This window comes from Ornithodoros turicata, unplaced genomic scaffold (genome assembly GCF_037126465.1).
Source record: "Ornithodoros turicata isolate Travis unplaced genomic scaffold, ASM3712646v1 Chromosome33, whole genome shotgun sequence".
Lineage (NCBI taxonomy): Eukaryota > Metazoa > Arthropoda > Arachnida > Ixodida > Argasidae > Ornithodoros > Ornithodoros turicata.
In genome coordinates this window covers 1,155,703-1,163,570 of record NW_026999359.1, presented here as the reverse complement: position 1 = coordinate 1,163,570, position 7,868 = coordinate 1,155,703, and positions in this window count along the sequence as shown.

Here is a 7,868-nt window from a genome sequence, read left to right as displayed (position 1 = left end):
CTTTCCATTTCAACCGTTAGGTGTAATTTCAACAAATCCGTAATGAATCGTGCGATATAGACTGCTTGTATATGATAATTTGATCTGATTGCTTTCTTGATTAATGCAATGCCCATTGCAATGATTACAATTACGTTTGGTCTAGTGTATTTCAATTCTTCGTTAGCAAACCTCAAAAACTCCACCATCAGTCCAAACGGTCCTTCCGATGTTGACGTGCAAATATTTTTATAACTATTGTAGATTCGACATACAATGTCTCGCATCTTGAATTCCATAATTTGCACCATATCTCCGAATACGACCATGTCTAGGACGTATTGAAATGCAGCGATAAATGAATCGTTTCGCGGCTCCTCCTTTTCGAAGCAACTTTTTATCAGGTCCTCCCATGACGAATGGTAACGAGTACAAAATCTGTCCATCTCTTCAATGTATATCAGTTGTCTGTTCTGTTTTGTAGTGCGCCTCGACATTTAATTAAATCATATTGGTGCTAATTTTATTTATTATGTTATCAGGTTTAGAATGTTCCACCTGACGTTAGAATTATGAAAGTCAATTTACAAAAAAGATGTGATGTGTAAAGGAAAAACGTTTGCTTTCAGTGATTCTATGTACAAGGCAGCGCAAGAGACCCTCCTTCCCTAACTTGACTTGTAGGAGCGATTTTATGGTACCAAAACCATTGTTTGGATTCCCCTACTTCCTGCGGGCGTAACCTTAACGAATGTGTACGGGAACTCTCTCACTTCGTTTCCACTAGTGGGTTCTGAATGAAAAAAGACATGTTTCTGTGATGTATATTTGCGCTGTGTGATTATGAAAAATGTTTGCCTAAATTAATTACTGCTTTTGACTTTGTTTCAGATGATCACTCGATTGATATTAATAAAAATATTCTACTAGTTGGGAATGTTGTGCGCGTTGATTTCCGCTATAGCAAACACAATAATTTACATTTCAGATGAGTTGTTTGCGACTTCTGCGTGTATTGCAAAGTTAACATAAAACGATGTAATTAAATTTGTTTCTCGTTTTCGAATTAGTATTGTTTCTATCACTGAATAAACTTTCACTCGATTGATATTTTGTGAGTTGAGAATAATGATTGCCTAGTAGTTGTGTCTGATTTGAAATACATTAAATGCAACGTTTCTCGTTGAGTATTGTTTGCACCGATAATATTTTCTCGTTTGCTTAGAAAGTCTATTCTTAGATTTTTTTTTTTTTTTTGATAGGATTCTTATTGTGTTCTTGAGAGTCGAATAATTCCAATGTCTATTTGCGATCAATAAAAAATTTCGCCTCTGTACACCGGTCCTAAGAATATTTCCTTTTTGGAGGAAAGAATTTGAAAAAGAGAGAGGATTTCCCCACTCCGCAGATTGACAACAGGTTCCCGCTTTTGGGGCTGTATAGATGGAGAGAGTGACCCCACCGGCCTGCATAGAGGGAGAGAGTGACCCCGCCGTGTCTCGAGTCTGGTTGTAATTATTGTAAAGCTGTGGTGCGTGTTTGGATAACTCTGTCAAGGTAAGTGCCTGAGTAGGATATTGTTAGCTCGCAAGGTTGATTTTATGATAGTTCAAAACATATATTATTTCAAATTGTAATGTTTGCTATTATTTTCCTGTGTGTTGTTTACATGTTGGCAGATGCATCGTTCAAAGCCTTTCTCTGCTATTCATTCGTGCATGTTTATCGTTTTGATTGATTCTTTTTCAATTATTTTCCTGCATGTGTCTGTTGTTTACCGTTGGTAGATGCACCGTTTAGAGTGTTTCTCTGCTATTCATCCGTGCATGTTTCTTGTTTTGTTAGATTGTTCTTCAACTATTTATCCTCTGTGTACCTCTTGTTTACGTGTTGGATTTTGGCTCTCTATTATCTGTTTCAGTAATATTTTCCTGTCTGTTGTTTACACGTTGGCAGATGCGCCGTTTAGATTGTTTCTCTGCTATTCAGCGTTAGCTCTGTGCTGTATTAAATTATTCATCATGTGCTGTTCAAAGTGTTTCTCTGCCATTCATCCGTGCATGTTGATCGTTTTGATAGATTCTTTTTCATTTATTTTCCTGCATGTGTCTGTTGTTTATGTGATGTGTTTTGGTTCTCTATTAGCTGTTGATCGTTTTTCTCATTATTTCCGTATGTCTATGCTGTTTACTTAATAAGAAATTGATTAATTGTGTAATGTTGGAATAATCTTCCCTATTGCGCTCGAAAATGTTCATAATTGTCAGGTGTACGCCTCCCGTCTTCAACAAATCAGTGCAGATATTATTAGAGCTGATTGTTGGCTAGGAGCGTGCTACGCAGTGAAGTTCATTTTTTAATATATTTTCTGTGTTGAATTCATAAAACAAAGTAAGGTTTGTAGTGTCTCTTAGAATGAAAATTGTATGGGGAAGTCACGAGGATGATTTTATGATATTTAAAATGATAGTCTCCTCCTCTGTTGTTTTGATTAACCAATGTATTGTTATAGATTTTATTTCCTCTTGTGTTCGTGTCCCATGGTCTTCCAGGTTCTCTGCTGTTCACGTACATCTGTCAGAACTTCCCGCTATTGCACTGATGGTTCTCACATATAGGAATATTAATTTTCTGATGAGTTTGATTTTTTCTTCTGATTTTTGAATGATAGATTACTATGTTGTTTTGATTAAGAATAACTTTTTTGTAGTGGTGTAGATTTTATTTCCTCCTGTGTTCTTGTCGTTCGTATTCCGCGGTCTTCCATACATCTATCGGCACCCGTCTTCAACAAATCAGGGTAGATATCATTAGATCTGGTTGTTGGCTAGGAGCGTGCTATGTGGTGAAGTGGAATATCTTCTTTGTAGTGGTATAGATTTTATTTCCTCTTGTGTTGTTGTCATTCTTTATTCTGTTTGTTGGCTAGTAGTGTGCCATGTGGTGAAGTGGAATATCTTCTTTGTATTGGTATAGATTTTATTTCCTCTTGTGTTCGTGTCGTTCTTTGTTCTGGTTGTTGACTATGAGCGCGCTACGCAGTGAAGTTCATTTTTTAATGTATTTTCTGTATTGAATTCATAAACCAAAGTAAGGTTTGTAGTGTCTCTTAGAACGAAAATTGTATTGTGGAAGTCAGGATAATGATTTTATGATATTTAAAATTATAGTCTCCTCCTCTGTTGTTTTGATTAACCAATGTATTGTTATAGATTTTATTTCCTCTTGTGTTCGTGTCCCATGGTCTTCCAGGTTCTCTGCTGTTCACATACATCTGTCAGAACTTCCCGCTATTGCACTGATGGTTCTCACGTATAGGAATATTAGACTTTTTATAATAAAACTTTTAATTTTGGTTGTAATCATATTGATTAAAAATATATTCTTTGATTAAATGTGTCATAATGGAATACTAGCTGTTGCGCATGAAGCTACATATCAGAACATTGTTATTAAAACTCCGCTATGGTTGGTCATGTTAGACTTTTTATAATAACACTTTTAATTTGATTGTAATCGTATTGATTAAAAATATTTTCTTTGAATAAAATGTGCTACTCCTTCTGCTTAATTGAAAACTTGCGTGATTATCACTAATAAAATACCCCTTCAATGCTATTCCATCAGATTTTTTGGCTGAGTTTTTCTCCTTCACACTGAGTCATAACCTAATTCCTGACACTAATGACTTTAATAAATATATTTTCATTTGTACTTTTGTGTATGGCTATCCTTTGCATGTAAATCGCCTACTGCACACCTGCTGTAGCGGGAAAAAATTGCGATTGAAGTCGACACAGATTGAAAAATGATGAAAGAAGTCGGCCCAGGCTGAAAAATGTGAGCAAGTAAGCGCTCACGCAACCCTCCGGCCACGCTCCGCCCACTGCAGCAGCCCTCCACCCGAGCGCCGCCTGTCGCGCACGGGAAAAAGTCGCGAAAAAAATTCGGCGCAGATTGAAAAATGACGAAAGAAGTTGGCCCACTTTGATAAGAGATACCTCTTTAATGCCATTGAGTCATATCCATATGGAATCTGTGAAATTGGTAATGAGTAAGTATGTTCTTTATTATGTGTGTTGTGTTTCTTCTATTACAGGTTGTGAAGGTTTTTTTGGCTGGCTTTTTCTCCTTCACCTGATTGGCATCACAATTGGCAACTTGATTGGCATTAATAAATATATTTTCACTTGTACTTTTTGTGTATGACCCTTCTTTGCATGTCTCTGCATGTAAACAGCTCACCTGTTGTATCGGAAAAATATGTGAAGTCGGCCCATGTATGGCCAAAGAAGTCTGCCCAGGCTGAAAAATACGCTACGATGAGCGCACGCGCAGCCCTCCCCCGCCGATAAGCGCGCGGACAACCCTCCGCACTGGCGCCGCGCCCTCCGCACACGCGACGGTGTCCCAGACGCTGTGGGGTTCGAACCAGACACCTATAGAGCTAACTGACATCTGGCCTCACTCGATACCCCCTTTTACTACTTATCACATGATCCATTTTCATTGTAGCTGATGATTTACCAAGTTGCTGATTCTTCATGCATAAATTTCGTTGTATATGACACATTATTATCTCACATCATCAAGGTGTTGTATTTCTTTTTCTATTTTTCTGTACTAAAAGTTATGTACATATACTCGTGATGCTGTAGCCCTTTATTCTTGTACCCCCCTCCCATGTAATGTCCCTCACGGGACCTTTGGAAGTATCTTTAAAAAAATAAACAAATAAATTTGAGGCGCACTTCGTAAGCGACATATTCGTTTCCAGAGAAAAGCTGGTATGGGCTATACAATCTAAAAAGACCCGACATTTTCCCGTGGGGCACCGTGACGGCATAATAACGAACTCGGGGAGGGAGAGCCCCATAGACGAAGCCTGAGCGGGACGATTAGTAATAGTTACGCCAAAAGCGCTATGTCACCAAAACCTGCAGTGACTCCAAGAAAGTACAGGCGTTTTCAAGTGACCGCTTCCCTTATTTTTTGCCGCACATTAAATCACGAAGAGGTGCGACTCACAGTAATGTGGCTTTTATTTCACTCCGCACACTTTGATAAACCAGTTAATACACTGACGGAGAGGAGTTACATGTGGAGGCCATATGATGGCAACGACTCCAAAGAAAATCGTCATAAAGCAAGGGTGCCGGATGAACGAGTGTGATACAAACCGAGTCCGACTGTCATGATGAACGAATTATGATGAGACAAAAATTGCTGCCCATCATCCTCATATATTGCGCTCAATTATTTCTAAGCAAAGCCATTTTTTGAACTAGTTATTGATGTTATTCAGTCATTTTGTATCTGTAACCTCCGCAGTTGTGAACGACCAACTGAAAACATCTAAACGGCAGTGCAAATACCCCAGGTCGTACGAGCACCTGTAGTACTCCCGCAACGGGGGTTACGGGGTTTTCTATTATTTGTTTATGGATATAAAAAAAAGCTATGAGAGCACAGTCTATGCTCTTTTTGTAGGTGTGTTACAGAACAAGGTGGACGTCCTCTCAGTAAGAATCTGCAACTACTGTTTGGCTAATTACCTTATTCTCATTATTCGAATCTTTGAATACGGTGGTTTAGGGGGCAGTGAGAAAGCAAAATCGGAGAGATAGTCGGTCGTACGAAGCCATTGTATTTTCATTTTCCTAAAAATCGTGAAAGGAGCGTAATGAACGTTGAAATATATATCTTGCCGAATTTTGCAATATAAACGAGGAGGAATCGAAAATGCGCACATCAGAAGCGCATTGGATAATTGAAGAATATGTTGATGTACTTTCCAGATCAACCGCTTTTTGGATCGAAAACGTTGTCTACGGTTCAGGTACTGTCATCCCTGTGCATGGACGCTGTTTTGGCTTCCCCTCATCTGCATAGCAGAATTCGCTTATAAATACTTTATTCGTGCGGGCTTCTTTGGACGTTTTTTTATTATTCTTGTTGGAGAGTCTCCCATAGTGCCTTCTCATCTTAAAATAAAAAAGAGATGACAGCAAGCTGCTGGAAATGCGTCACAACGGAACCTTGAGTCTGGGGACAAAAAGGGTGCACCGACGCACACACACGCAAGGCCTGACAACCAACAAATTACTTTGTTGAGGTCGGGCCTGCGACGTTAGAAAGGCTCCCGCATTGCTATTCAGATGGAGATAGAAGGTTAGTGGGCGCATCCGGGCGTGGTATCAATGGGAATAACCTCACGGTAGACTGCCTTGATATCATTGTGTTCCTGGCAAGTGATTGTGGGCTCTGCGAGACAGGTTTGTACGAATTGCAGCTGGCCAAACGTGAGACCACTTCTAACACGCTACATTCGTCCAGTTCCGCCATTCCGGCACTCACGATGCGCCCATGCTCCCTGTCCCTATCGTTGATGCAACTGGTTGTTTGGCGAATTCAACCCCCCTTGCAAACAGTATAGAGTACACGACAGGTTCGGTTATGAAATACATCGGCTAGACCAGAGCCGTAGTGACGGGGGTGCGAGAGGGGCAGCCACCCCGGGCGCCCTCACCAGAGAGGGCGCAAAACGGCAGGCCCTCACGGGTTAGTTGGACATTGTCAAGCGGGAACGAGGAAAATTTGAATTTACGATCTCGGCAGTGCATATTAAGTGTGTTTTTTCTTTGTTTCCAGAGCTTCTGCCGACAACGGGGGGTGGGCACTTCAGATTTGCCCTACCCCGGGCGCAAACTCGCCTCGCCACGGCTCAAGGCCAGACGTCACTTTGCATTAACGATAGGGACAGGGAGCATGGACGCAACATGAATGACAAATGCAGGTATTCAAAAGTGGTGTCGCATCTGGCCGGCTGCATCTGATGCAAACCCGTCTGGCCCCCAAACCACCATTGTCTGCTATCAACGCCATGATAAGAAGCGAGTCCTCAGTCAGGCTGTTGCCATTGTAACCACACTAGGATGTGTCAGCCAACCTTCGATATCGACTTCAAGGGCTCTGCAGGAGTTTGTCCGACGTGTGCGTTCAGACCTCAATGAGGTAATCTCCTGATTTTGAGCCGTTGCTTCATTGTCCTTTCTGTCTTCAGACAGAGTGTTCCGCTGTCATATGTAACTTTTGCCCGAAAGTTGCTCATTAAAGAAATAAATAATGAATGCTGGGTAATTAGTAATTTAAGATATACATACTCTCTATGGTGCTGTCATAGCTTTTTCGTAAAACAAGTCAAACTAATCGGAAACACCAGTATGGGGGAATGAGTGTATGTGTGAAATACCGATCCAGGCATGGCTTTTAGACTTTTTCTACTTCTCTGAATGAGCTTACCAGTATGTTGCGACGCATATGCTTGCTTTCTCATGTTTCTCCATTTAGACTCAATGGGGTCTCTTTCCTGCTAAGCAGCCAGATTATTGTCATCCGGACGCCTACCAAACGTGCTTCAAAGAAAAGCCATACCTGACATTCCATCGTCAAAAACACTGGGCTCGTCTGTACTGCATATGCGGAGCTCTCTCAATGGCACCAATAAAGAGTGAAAGGAATGAAACTTTTCAAAAATTTAGCCTTTGCTGCTTCCTATGAAATACTTTGAAATATTGAGACTCCTCGGAAAATCTTGGAGGGGTTTCTTAAAAGTTCTGTGAGAACCCCTAAGCGAAATCCTTCTAAGAACCTCCCCCCCCCCCCAACAGAAGGGAATTGGCCCATAATACCATATAATTTTCTTCAGACACCCTCTGAGACAGATGTCTGCGATTCTGTCAAATTTCTTAGCAGGGTGGATGTTGCGTCTTACGATTTGTCACCCATAAGAAATGCACAGGTCGTGATTTCAACATTCGCTGCACCTATAGGGTGGCCCAGTCCGTCTGCGTAGGGTGAACACAACCGCGTCAGCTGCTACGAATTGC